At 47.4% G+C, this 14,189-nt stretch overlaps 1 pseudogene; it reads right to left on the bottom strand.

Annotated features, from left to right (window-relative positions):
- Positions 1 to 3,793: 3,793 nt before the first annotated feature.
- LOC109382098 (60S ribosomal protein L32 pseudogene) lies at positions 3,794 to 11,798 on the bottom strand (annotated as a pseudogene).
- Between the last annotated feature and the right edge of the window lie 2,391 nt (positions 11,799 to 14,189).

Raw genomic sequence — 14,189 nt, 5'->3', positions numbered from 1 at the left:
TTCCTGAGTGAAAACACCTCTGGGTCAAGGGCTTTCTCTCACTCTTATTTATAAGCCCGCAGCACCTAGCACAGTGTGCCGTACACAGTAAGTGCTTATTTTAGACTGTGATGTCCTTGATAATAATAATAGTGCTACTTTATTTAGCGTTTCCCATGTGCAAGGCACCGAGGACTTCTCTTGCCTGGATTAATCTTTGTGACAAACCAGTGAGTGTTCACATTAGTTCTAGTTTTTGAGGTGGGAAAGTAAGGTTTAGAGGGTGTTCACTTGCCTGAAATTGTAGGTAGCGAATGACAGAGCTGTGACTTGAACCCAGGTTGTACCATCCCAGAACTTGAACTCAGACTCAGAAGGGCTCCGATATACTCCTCTCATGAAGACAGGACTGTGTCTTTCCCAAAGACAGGGTTGCAAATTGGCAACCTGAGGGCCAAATCTGGCCCACAGATGTGTTTTGTTTGGCCAATGCAGTGTTTTTTAAAAATCAGGAAATTTTACATCATCATCTACATTTCTGGCTTCACTGGAAAACCTAGGAGATCCAGTAACCCTGAACCTCAGCATGGCAATGCCAGGCTGCTGCCAAGAAGCAGCTGTCTCCTCCTTTCTCTCTGTCCCTCCAGACACTGTCTGCATCAACTGTTCAGTTCAGTGTTTTTCCCCCAGAGTGTTAACATTGGGGCAGGTCAATTCTTGGTTACATAGGACTGTCCCACACATTGTAGAGTGTTTAGCAACCCTGTTCCTTACCCACTAAATGAGTAATACCCTTCCTTCAATCATTTTGACAATCAAAAACACCCCCAAACATTTCCAAAGCCCCTAGTGAGAGGTGCCACAATATCCCTGTTGCGAACCATTGGCAGATAGCCCCATGTGTCACCAGTGCTGGCACACAGTAGGGCCTTAGGTCAATAGATTGGGCTTAGAATGAAATATCCATAACCGAATGGTTCCGCATGTTAAATGTTCCCATGAAAACGGAGGCAAAGAAATGAAATAATCATAGTGTTTTTGAAAATAAATTATCTGGAGCAAATTTAGCACATTCCCCTAAACACCTGTCCCAGAGTGGGAAAAAAATTAGTAATAACATGTTCCTGTTGAGGCATTCCCATTCTGCTTGCCTCAGTTCCTGCTGTAATGTTAATTGGTTATGGTTTTCTTTGCTTCTAGTCCTTACATGTAACAAGAGTTACTATGCAGCTGTCAGCCCGACACCACCCAGGAAAGGCTGCATTTAAAGGGACAGCAAGAAGAGCTGAATCACAAGCAGCTTTTCCAGGGAGAAATGTTGCTGTAATATTTTCACTTTTTGTTCTAATTATTAAAATGCTATACGCTCACAGCAGAAACTTCAGAATATAGTAAAGTACTCAGAGTAAGTAAAAGTCACTCGTAATTTCATCACCTGAAGATAATCCCTTTATATTTTTGTGTGTTTCCTTCCAGTCCTTTTTTTCCTACGCACATATTTGTGTTTGTTGTTGCCAATTTTGTTTGGCTTTTAGCAAAAGTAAGATGGCACTGCTCATAAAGTTTTCCTTGCCAACTCATGACTGTTCCCACAATTAGCTTAACCAATCCCCTTTTGTTGGGAACAGCGTCACTTCTCAGTTGTTGCTATTATAAACAGTACAGCAGCAATCCATTTCCTTATTCAGAAATCCTTTTGGGTCACTGATTATTTCTATAGAAAATGTGATATAGCCACCAGCACAAGAAGAAGTCATCATCTCCACTGCAAGCTGGTGTCAGCTCTGGATCTAGAAAACAGAGGGGAGTAAAGGGTAGACTGAGTTTTGGTAAGGACTGTCCAGGCAGGAAAGAGCCCACATTGTTGAACTTGTACGTCTTAGTGTGCTCAAAGCCAGGCCATCTGCCCGGAATGAGGGGAGGAAATGTGGGGTTGGGGACTTGGGTTTGGAGCTCTCACTGCAAGAAGCACACAAGGACTTAACCAAAGGATGAAAATTGTTTGGCAGCATTAAGAGCCCAGTTGAGGTCACACCATGGGATTCAGTAATTAAGGCCATTGGCACAGACGTGCAACTCTCTCCAGTGAGGCTGGGAGACAGAAGCCAAGGTGGACTCCAGGTAAGGGTAAGGAGGGTAGGATTATCTCAGGTTTGAGAAATGGCCCGTCAGATCCAGCCAAAGTTCAGAGGGGCTGGTGAGAGCCTCACGAAATCTTTTCCTCCCCAAAACAGTAAGATTACCGTAACTAACCTAAGTAAAAATAGTCGCTGCAACCTAGCGAACAGAACTAAAAAATTTGCCTACTAAAAAATGGCTTCATAGACCCAACATGAACTGGAACTGTCTCCAAGTTGCTTTTATGGTATAATAACAATGAACAATTTCTGCAGCATGTCACAGTTTACAAAGTGCTCTATACACTACATTAGCCCATTCTCTTGGAGTGGGTGTTATTAAATGCATCCTCCATTTTGCAGAAGGGAGCACTGAGGCTCAGAGAGCAAGATTTGTCTAAGTGCAGACAGGTAGCAGCAGTGCAGCCGAGCTTCAGACCAACATGAAGAACAGAGGTGGGATAATTAATCCATTCTCTTGTGACCACCTCTTCTGTCCTTGCAAGATGACTTTTGTTGGAAAACAAATATATCCTACACCTGTGACCGTGACCTCCTTAACAAGATGAATTAACCAGGTGAGCTACCAGGAAAAGCCAGTTCTCTCTGTGTTTGGAGAGCAGCTCACTGCTCTACCTACCAGACTGGTCCTCTCTCTGTGCCTTGAACCAACCACACATGTTCCTGCCACAATACCATGCCCTTTGCACCTGGAATCTTCTCCCCCAGATGTGGCCATGGCTCGTTCACTAATCTCTTCAAGTCTTTGCTTTAATGTCCCCTTCTCAGTGGTGCCTTGCCTGACCACCTTATTTTAAATTGCACCCTTTCCACTGCCAACCCCCACTACTTGACCCCCTCCTACCTTCCTTCCCTGCATCAGTTTTCTCCATAGCGTTGATCACCTTCTGATATATTATGCATTCTATCCATTTTCTTGTTTACTCTTTGTTTTCTGTACTAGAATGTAAGTGTGATGAGACAGGATTTTTGTCTGTTTTGTTCCCTGCTGTTTCCCCATACCTAGAACATGCATGGCACATAGTAGGTGCTCAAAAAGTCATTGTTGAAAGAATAGCAGTAGAGGTATTAAAATAAATAAGAAATCCTTAAGAGCACTAGCACAGTGACTAGTTCATCATAGGGAATCCGTACATGTTGGTTCCCTTTCTCCCCTTCCCTTCACATGTGTTCAACATTATCTGCTCAGCACATTCATCTTTTAAAATTAAAATATTTCTGGAAAAGATAACACATTATACCTTAATATTGAATCCATGAAGCAAACAATGCAGGAGAGAGGGGAACCCACACTGGCCCTCAAAAGAAGGAGCAAGTCATACCCTGATCTAGCCAAGGACCCCTTGTCCTTCTAAAGAGGGGTGCGGCTGGGGTGCGGTGGGGGGTTGGGGGAGGGATGTGTGGTCTCGGGGGATGGTTCCAGTACTGTCTATGATTCCACCAGGTGGGAATCGGTGTGGGGGAAATTGGAGACAGGCATGGGGGTCCCAGGTGGAGTAAGGCTCCCTCTCTTCCACCTGCTTGAGCTGTCACCTTCTCCAACAGCTGTGCAGGTGCCTCCTGGGACAGCTGCTCATTGACCTGTGCAAGAGAGGAGAAAGTTTCCCTCAGCCCCTTTAGCATTTCTGACGGGGTCTGAAAATTAAACTGACAAAGACATATTAGCAGGAGAAAAACATACACATTTATTTAATATAAGTTTTTTGTGACATAGGAGCCTTCATAAGGAAGTGAAGACCTGAAGAAACAGTTGGATCTGAGTGTTTTATGTTGGGTTTGATGAAGAGGGGACAGTTGTGGAGGAATAGGAGAGTTTAAGAAACACGAGGGAAGTGTAGTCAGCTGGGGAAAACGTAGTAAGGCCTGTTGGTTAGGATTCTTCTTCGCATCCCTTTGTCTTCGGAGATAAGCTTTACCTCTGGGTATAGGAAGGGTACCTCTTACCTGAGGTTTCATGACATCTTTCAGGGGAGAATCTGGGGGTGGGGGAAGGTTAAAGTCACCTCCTTCTGCTGTCTTCTCAGATTCCTTCAGCTTAAACTAGTCAGCATACCAAGGTGTTGTATTTTGGGGTAGCATGTCCTGAACTCCATCACCCGCCATGGGATTGCAGAGGTTCTCTTCTTTTCTGTGGGGCACTGCCAAATCACTCATGTACACACTTATGCCTTCATCCCAGTGTTCATTTATTCAGTGGATATGTACTGAACATCTACCATGTGTCAGGTGCCATGCTGGGGCCTGGAGAAGCTGTGGTAAACAGAACAGACACAGACGCACGTCTCCCAGACCTTAAATTTGAAAGTCCATCCAGACCTACCCAACCTTTCCCACCCCAACACACTGGGGCTCTCACTGTCCCCTGAGTAAGCCACACACTGTCCTGCCTCTTGCAACCCCCCCTCGCCCCCGCATTCCATGCTGTTCTCAGGAGACCCCGCATCTTCAGTAGCGCGTTCCTCCTCCCTGTGTCCCCAAACCATATGCAGTCTTCACACCTGGGCCTGGAGCCCTCATCTTCTCTCCCCAGAAGCCTTCGCAGGCCACCAGCAAGCATCGTCTGTCCCCTCCCCCGCCCCCCCCACACACACACACACACACCACTCCCCAATCCCTCCTTGAACATTTTCCATAAACTCCCCTGTATGGGGGTCATTATCTTGACGTCCATGACTTAGCTGTTGCACCATCTAGATTGTAAACTCCTTAAAGACAAGAAGTAGGGATTAAAATTCCTTTTATCCTGCACAGACTTCCTACCATGCTGTGCACATGGAGCCCCTTAAATTACTGCTGATTAAATCAACTTCTCAGGGCAAGTCCTGGAGATGCTGCCCATGGAAGGGGCTGGTAGCAGAGGCAGTCAGCATCCCCAACGGCCTGCCCCCTTTAGGTCTGGTCCCTAGAAACAACTCCAGTGGCCTTGAGGAATTAATATTGCTGTCAGAGGGGCTGCCCTTCAAAGGGTCCTGGATAGCTCTTGTTATATGCAAAGTGGAAAAGGTAAGGGGACTGTTCTCTGCATTTCCTGCCTTTCAATTGAGTGAGGACAGACAGATGATTTATTGGGCATTTCCTAGCCTCTCCTTCACCATAGGAAACCAGCCTGGAAAAAAAAAGGTGCAAATTTTAAAAAGATGTGTGGCTGTTTGGGGGGGTGGGGAAGAGAGGGAGGGGGGTAGAATTCCTGTGTACCATTAAAGTGGAAAAAGAAAACTGTCTAACAGCAGGAACTCTGATCTAGAGGCATACTAACCATAAATTTCTACCACCGTCTGTGAGCCCAAAGGCCTTGTCCTGGTGCCAGGGGGGAGTGGGGCAGGGAGAGTGAGGCTGTGAATTGCAGTCCTCATGCAGCTCCCCATTTCCAGATGATCAAGTTTGGGCCTCGGGTGGTGGCAGTGTGGCCTTAGCCATCAGCCATCACCACAAAGGAGCACCTTTCAAGTGCTGGTTTCAGTTGGAAACAGTTAAATATCTCCACCTCACTCCTTCCCCTAAGAGAGAGAGAGCCAGGGAAAGGGGCCAAGGACTGGGGGCTCAGCAGATGCAAAAGCCTGACTGACAGGCTTAGCTTCCCTTCCACTCTGCATTGGGAGTCATGGTAGTTTCTTAGAGCTGCCCTAACAAAATTCCGCACATTGGTGCTTAGCTGGGTGGCTTAAAACGATGGAAATGTATTCTCTCACAGTTCTAGAGACTAGGAGTCCAAAACCAAGATGTCAGCAGGGCCGTGCTGCCCCAAAGGCGCTAGGGAAGAACCCTTTCTTGCCTTGTCCCAGCTTCTGGTGGGTACTGGCATTCCTTGACATTGCTTGGCTTGATGCATCACTCCAATCTCTGCCTCCATCCCACATTGCCATCTTCTCTGTGTGTCTGTCCTCTCCCTATGTCTGTCTGTCTCTGTGTCTCTTCTCTTCTTCTAAGGACACCAGTCATTTTGAGATAAGGGTCTACACTACTCTTGTATGACCTCCTCTTAACTTATCTTAGTTCCATCTGCTAAGACCCTATTTCCAAATAAGGTCATGTCCATAGGTAAGGACTTCAATATATCTTTTTGGGACACAATTCAACCCACAACAGGGGTCAAATGTTTATTGCTCATGGCCACATTGGGAAGACTTAGGTTATTTAACCAGTGTGTGTACCTGCGATTTGTATATATATATATATATATATATATATATATATAAAACACTATACATATTTGTGTGTGTGTATTATAAATACCTATAATATAACAGGTATTTACCTATATACCTATAGTATAATAAGTATTTGTAATATATACAGGGGTGCCAAAAAATGTATACATATGACTTGTATTCATGTTTTGTTATCGGTATATATTGAGTATTATAATTTTAATACATTTTTTTCCTTTCTTTTTTTTTTTTTTTTTTTTTTTTTTTTTAGCTGAGCCATCCCGCCACCTGTTGGCAGCTCACGGCTGCTCAGCTCGGGCTGACTCGAACCGCTGTTGCTCAGAGCTCAAACTCTTGAGCGAGCTCTTAACCAACTGAGCCACTCAGCCGGCCCCCATTTTTTTCCTTTCTAAAGATGTGTACACATTTTTTGGCATCCTCTGTATGTACAAATACCTGTGATTTGTATTTAATAATGTATTTATTGATATATATAACACTATATAAATATATGACACTATATATATGACATATAAATACAAATGACAGGTATTATTGATTTTTATGTGTGATGTTTGGCATAATATAAATATATATGATACTAATAAATATATATGTCTCTCTCTCTTTCTATATATATGTAATATATATATGTATGATACTATATGAATATAAATTATAGGACAATTCTGAGTTTCTTTTTAATTTTATTAATCTAAAGAATAAAACGTCACGGCTGTTCTTAATCCATTTTCTGTGGTTCTCCCACTAAAGAGACGGTGGGAAAAGTCTTTCTGTGCCAGACACCAGCACTTGCCCAGGCTGGGCTCTGAAGAGGACTCAAGCCTATGGGATGGACAGAGGTGCTGTGTGTCTGCCCAGGTGTCCCCAGTGCCACAGGGCCACAACTCTGCTGGCCACGCAGGGCTCTTCCCTGCCTTGATTTGGAGGAGAAAGCCTGGGCCTAGAGACATGAAGTGGCTTCTACAAGTCCACATGGACTCTAACAGTTCTAGAAGCAGAAGCCTGCCTCCACGCACCCAAAGGCACCCCCACTCCTGTCATTTCTGTCTCTATCTCCTCCTTGCCCCACTTTTCTGACTAATAGTCAGATTTTTCACTTGAGTTACTTCCACTGAGCATGCCCAGATGTTATAGATGGTCACAGAAATAGCACTATTTTCCTTTCAAATGAGCTGAGAAATTATTTTCATGGAGGTCTTACTCCATGCCAAGTTTAAAGTACTTTGTGTTTGATTGTTCTGGAGTTGTTGGTGAGGTGAGGGGAAAAAACTTTCCGTTTTCAATTTTATAAAGGATTTTTTTTTTCTTTTCATTTTCTCAAACTCTGACTATCCAATAGCTTAATCTCATTTTCTGAACACAGTGTCCTGCCTGGGATGTCTTTTATTAGTGAGTGGAGACTTGGGTCTCTCAGGGGCTTCCTCTCTAAGCCTCTCTGAAAGTGACCTTCAGAAGCCTTGAAATGGTCCTCACCCTCATACACACTCGTCTGTGCCAGGCAGCCTACCTGGATCTCCACACTGTGGTCTCCGCTTTGTAAGGCTGCCCCGACTTCTCTTCTGAGAGCCCTCAGGCCTGATTTGCTCTCCGTCCTGCTTGCTGGGCTCCTTCAGCAGGAAACAAGGCAGATTCAGGAATGCTCTTTAAATGGGGTTCTGGAGGCATTCTGCTTGGAACCTTTGCTGGGGAATTTTGTGCCAGGGCCTTCGCCCATCCAGGAAGGACTTTCAAACGGACTGGCAGACAGATTGCCCAGCCTTCTATACCTTCCTCTGCCACTCCACTTCCTTTTATCCCAGCACCCTCATTTGAGAACACCCCTGCCTCTACCCAAATGAACTCTGAACTCCTCACACAGTGCTGGCTCCACAGTCTCTGAAGGACAACAGGCAGACTTCAGCATGACACTGCCTGGTTCAGCACATCCTAATTCAGAAAAAGCCTACATTGTGGACTTCAGACTTTAGGGAACATCAGACTCCCTTGGAGAGCTTGTTAAAAATGCAGCCTTCCAGTCCCATGGCTGAAAATCTTATTGAGAATCTGTCGTCTTGAAGCACCCCAGAGGATTCTGGTACTTGTCGTCTGGGGGCCACCCTTGGAGAAATATGGCTTACTTCTGGGTCAGACATGCTTACATGGGGTCTCTACTCTGCAAAACACATCCAGGAATTTTGGGGAGGTGACTAAGTGGAAGTAAAGATCAGAGAGAGCGGGTACAGATGAGGCACAAATATCAACCAGGTAGGCAAAGGCGTGGCCTTGGGCCTGAGGAAGTGGGTAGAGGAAGGGCGGGCAGTTCCATGTGTGACTGGCCGCTCAAGGGCCAGCACTGCAGGGCTGCACAGGAAAACACTGCTGGGACAGTGACTGGAGACAGGTTTCAATCTTCTGCTGCCATGTGGGTGCTGGCAGAGCCTCCCCCTAGGTCTGGGGTGGGCCATCACCCCAGACAGAGCAGCTGCTCCTGAGTGACATAATTCTGCAGAGGGAGCTCCTTCAGCTGCCCCTCAGAGGCAGCACTGCGTGGTGAATAAAAATCCTGGCTTTGGACTCACCTGCCTGAGTGATTGTCACTTGCTTGGGCTCTGAGTGAACTTGAGCAAACTGCGTACTCTCTCTGTGCCTCCGTTTCCTCATCTGGAAAAGGCGGACAGGAGGACCCACCTCAGAGGGTTATTGAGAGGATTTTTTTTTTGAAGAATTTTATGGTTTTATTAAAACACAATTTGCACACAAGCTGTCTATTCATTTTCTTCACTGCGCAGCCTGGCGTTGGGATTGGTGACTCTGACGGCCAGCTGGGCTGCTCTTTCCACAATGGCTTTGCGGTTCTTGGAGGAGACGTTGTGAGCCATCTCAGCACAGTAAGATTTGTTGCACATCAGCAGCACTTCAAGCTCCTTGATGTTGTGGACCAGGAACTTCCGAAAGCCACTGGGCAGCATGTGCTTTGTTTTCTTGTTACTCCCATAGCCAATGTTGGGCATCAAGATCTGGCCCTTGAATCTCCTGCACACCCTATTGTCAATGCCTCTGGGTTTCCTCCAGTTACGCTTAATTTTGACATATCGGTCTGACTGGTGCTGGATAAACTTCTTGGTCCTCTTTTTGATGATCTTGGGCTTCACGAGTGGTCTGAGGGCAGCCATGATACCGAGTAAAAGATGAGCGCCACCTCCATAGGCAGCACAGAGGAAGAGAGGGCGAGAAGATTAAATGAGGGAATATATGCAAAGTACTTAGCAGTCCTGGGAACAGCGAGGGCTCAGTGAGCATGAACTGTCTGTCGCCTGTGCTCCTAGCTGCTCCCATCTGCCTCACAGCCCACCTCCAACATTGTCCTCTGCAGCGGTAGACCACAGAAATCATTTGGATAGCCCGTGACTGTCCTTATCTCGCTGTTCCCAGAAAGCTTTTGGTTTTCACCTTTTCTCCCTCTGGAAGCCCTAGACACCCTGCAAGTGCCAGTTTGGAACAGGCAATGCTTATAACAGCACCCCCTTCCTCTCTAAGTGACCCCACCTCACGTGACATCTACAGCCCCTCCAGTGATACCGAAGGAACCACTCAACAGATGGGGGCCAGACCTTTACAAATAAAAACTCCAGTTTTGAATTCCAAACCTCTGCCTGACGAAGGCTGCATGATCTACAAGGTGAGATAGGGAGCTCCAGGTTGGAATCAAAGGCTCCTGAGCAGATGGAGAGAGGAAATTCACATATGCGGAGGACCAGACAGCACCCAATTAATCCCCCTGCAACTTTGCTATGTCGGCCACAAGGGCTTTCGTGCTGGTCTCAGCCTCGGAGTATTTTCTGCCTCGGTTTACCCTGCAGGGTGGAGCCAGCACCCACAGGCATGTTGTTGCGTATGGTAAACTAACTCCTTTTACGTGCTATGCAATATTAGGAGCTATATTAGTATTGGCTCTCTGTTCTAATAGTCCACTGTGAGGACCTAAGTGAATAAGAGTTGCTATAGCTTTATAGATAAAAGACCCTGATTTAGCAAAGTAACCAATTGTTCCCCAACCAGCTCGTCACCCCCTGGGGCCCTTATCATCAGTGTGTATCTAAAAAGTCTCCTGCCAGTGAAGCCAGTGTTGTTTTGCACTCATCTGGTGTGTGACCTCACCCCTGGGCTCCATGGAAGGAGTAGGGTCCTGCCAGCGTTCACAACGGGGCTTCAGGCAGCCAAACTCCTTCACCCTGGCAGCTCCCTGGCCAGGGAGAAGGCAGAGGCTGGGAGAAGAGCCACAGCAGGCCTTGTTGACTCTGTCGAGTTCAGAGAGGGCTTCCCATTTGCCTTGGCCAAGGAGAAAAGTTCTTTATTTCCCCCAGCCTCGGGGCCTGCCAGCCCCGAGGCTGAGGGAGCCGGTTTCCCCTCCCTTCTCTGACTCCCGCACTGTGACTTGCAGAGTTCAAGGAAAAGCCCCGTCCAGAACGGGCCAGGCTGGGTTTGCAGCGAGCCTGTTTTGTGCATGCTCATCCTTTCCTCCCAGCTCAGCCAGGCTGGCCATCCCAGTGACACTCCTGAGCTGGCTTTTTTTTCTTTCTTTCTTTTTCTTTCTTTCTTTTTTCCCCTAAGTCCCGAGCCCAGTTATTTACCCAAAGAAAACAGGGAAGTGACAAGGTAACAGAGTACACATGTTGTGAAAATATGCAGGCTGAGGCTGAAGAAAAGAAAACATTCTTCCATAAGTAGCTGCCTTGTTAATTCATTTTTTTCTCCAGATTAGAACCAGCCATTTCTTGTGCTCCTTCAAGCACCTTCTGTGGTTTCCTGACAGCTGCCTGCAAGGGGTGAGATTTGGCTTGAAAAATGGGCCATCGGTCATGCTTCGGGGGCGGAGGGAGGGCAGAAACCCAAATTCCCAGATTGCTCAAATTCACTGCTCCTTTTCTAGATGGGAACGAAAGAGGGAGAGGTGGCGGGGAGAGGATTGTATAAACTCGGAGGCGTCACCTGATTTTCCATAAGAAATGACAGCTCGGTAATGAACAGTCCTTGGGACGTGCTTTCTTACTGCCCCTGAAATTGGCTTCCCGATCCCTGGCAAGCCTGTGTGCTGTAGCCTTGAGGAACAGCCACAGGCCGATTCTCGGCAATTAAAAATAATATTGGCCCTGATAGAGAACTCTTGGGTACCCACCACCCCCAACACACAGACACACACATACACACCTTTTTCATTATGTGCCAAAGATCACTTTCTCAAACCTGTTTCGGAACAGCCAGCTGCGTCCCAGGAACAGGCACCAGTCCTGCGTGCCCTGAGTGGACCGGGGAGGGGCCAAGTTATTAATAGTACGTGTTCAGGCTGGTGTTTGGGGCAGACGAGGGGTGATCTGCATCTTTCTGGGAAGTTGGGCCATAATCAGTTTGGGGCCCAGTTTTTCTTCACCGGATCCTTTAAACCTCATAGCTGACAAAGAATGGCAGAGAAAGCCTGCACAGACTCCCTGCGGCCAGTATCCCTCTGGTATCAATCTTCATGCTTCTCATCTTTTCCTTCCTCAGTGTTCCCAGCCTGCTTTTCGGCCTGTGGGTGTTGGCCCACAGCTTGGCCAGGCTCCTTTCAGGAGAGGTCACACCGCAGAGGCCTGGACAGCCCCTGTTAGCATTGCTGTGGTACTTTCTGTTAGTGGGAGGCCTCTGGAGCTGGGCGCCGTGTCCCAGCATGGGATGGGCCTGTGAGAAAGAGTGTGACCTCCTTTCCCAGAGTGGAAGCTGGTGCAGGCCTAAGAGGGGAGCTCGGGATGAAGGAGCCTCCCCACCCCTTAATTACGGCCACAGAGTTCCCCAGCTCTCCTCCACCAGCACCCAGGACCCTTAACCTCAGGATGGGTGGAGACCCTATTGTCTCCCCACATGGCTTGCCACCACCACAAAGCACCTCCTTAAGAACCCAGGAGAGGGCTGGAATTCAGGCCTGAAATGGCCTTGATTTGGTTGGGTTGAAGCTAAAGTGGAAAACCTTGACATCGAGGTGGATTTTGGGTCTGAGGATAAGGTTTGGCTTCCAAGTTGAGCGAGCTGGTGGGCAGAAGCCACTTCCAATCAGAGCCCGAGGCCTAGTTGGTTGAGGGAGTCAGGGCACCAGTGTTTGGGGCAGAGGCTGGGAAAGTCAGCCATGCCCCCTAGTGAGTGTCCTTAACGTGGGCCACCAGGTTCTCACTGGGTGAACACAGCCTCTCCCCACCCTGGGCCAGCCTCCAACCTCTGGCCGTAGGTGAAAAGCTCTATTTCCGATGATTGTGTTCAGATATTCTACATCCAGTGCATGAAAACACAATAGTGACAGAAAAAATCCACCCCCTCCCGCCCACCCCCGCACACACACACATACAATACAAAGGTGGTCCCATCTCTCACTATGAGAAGGTCAAAGGATCCTTTTCTCATTCCAGTCCTTGATGTGGGTCCAAGGGAAGCAGTGCCTTTGAACTCCCGCGGCATCCACAGCAGGCCCAGCTGCAAGGGTGTGGACAGGGAGCCAGACAGGACGCGCTGCCTTATCAGGGGCCAATCTCAGGCCCTCCTGTGAGGTCCAAGCTTCCTCCAGCAAAAGGTGACTTAGAGCCATTTGTTCAACCATCCGAGGAAGCTGAGGAGGGCCCAGGGGCAGTTGAGATCTGAGCCTCAGAGCCCGGCCTTTCTGTTGGGAGTTTCTGCACAGGACCTTGAAAGCAAACCTCACTGCGTTCTAGTCCCAGGCACATATCTCCGTTGAGCTAGGCTCTTCACTCTCACCTCTCCATTTCAGCCATCTTTAAAACACCTCTAAGTAGCAAATAATGGTGCTCAGCCCTGGGAGATGAAGAGCCAGCAGGGAACAAATTCTGTTCACATTCAGTTTTAAGAACCAGACTTTGGGCTTCTATGATTGTTGCTGAAAGGTTTTTCTTTGGCTTTGGGTGAAGCTAATCCTCAGGTTCCTCCTACTCTTCAGACCTCTGCATTCCATTACTGGCATCTGAGATTTGGAGCATTGGACGTCTTTGATTGGTCATGGAGTCCAACATCCCTGCTGATACAGGATGTTCCAACAGATGAGTGTCCTGGGATTTGAATTCTTCCAGGACAGGGTACACATGACTTTGTAAAGACATCTGAGCCATTGTTTGGAGGTTTTCATCCTCAGGAAGTGCTTTTTTATATTGAGGTAGAATCTGCTACTCTGTGACTTTGATCCATTGGCCCCGTTTTACAATAACTCTCGAGAGCTGGGCATCAAGCAGTATAGCCAGGTTCCAATATCAGGCAGAACAGACATAAAGAAGGCCCGCCCCATTCCTTTCTGCCCCTGCTTCTCCCTACATCTCCGGCCTGATTGTTAACATTTTGATTATGTATTAGACAGACTGATTCTTGGTTTCACCCTAATGTATTTTCATGGTGGGCTTAACATCTTCATGTCAATATTATCTTTTCAGATAGTGCTGAAAAGATGCTATTTTTGGAGAATGTGCTCAGAGGAAGCAACTGCTCCCCTGCGTGTCTCGCTGCATCAGGTTATCCCAGAGCAGCTGGAGTGAGTATCTGGATCTCTTCTTCCTCAGGGTGTTTCACGATTCCTACCCTCCCCTAGTACTGCTGTGGCCACAAGCCACACTCGCTGATGGAGGTGTATCAGTTTGCCCCCCTTAGTTATGTTGGATGGGAATTTTGAGGACTGCTTTTCTAGAACAAGGCAATCTTGCTCCCCGTTCTTGGTACCAACCCCTCACTTTCCCCTGGCTTTCGTCACCCTTCTCTCCTGGCTTCTCTAGGTTATACAGTTCCAGGACTCACCTTTTTCTACAGCTGATGAGAAACTAACTTTACGTGGCTTCTTACTTGAATGTTAACCCTGAGAGGGCAGTGGCTTTGTTTATTTTCTTTGCTGCTCTGTCCT

The sequence above is a fragment of the Hipposideros armiger genome, unplaced genomic scaffold (assembly GCF_001890085.2).
Source record: "Hipposideros armiger isolate ML-2016 unplaced genomic scaffold, ASM189008v1 scaffold_59, whole genome shotgun sequence".
Lineage (NCBI taxonomy): Eukaryota > Metazoa > Chordata > Mammalia > Chiroptera > Hipposideridae > Hipposideros > Hipposideros armiger.
The sequence above is the reverse complement of the archived record's forward strand: the minus strand, read 5'-3'. Positions and strand labels throughout refer to the sequence as shown.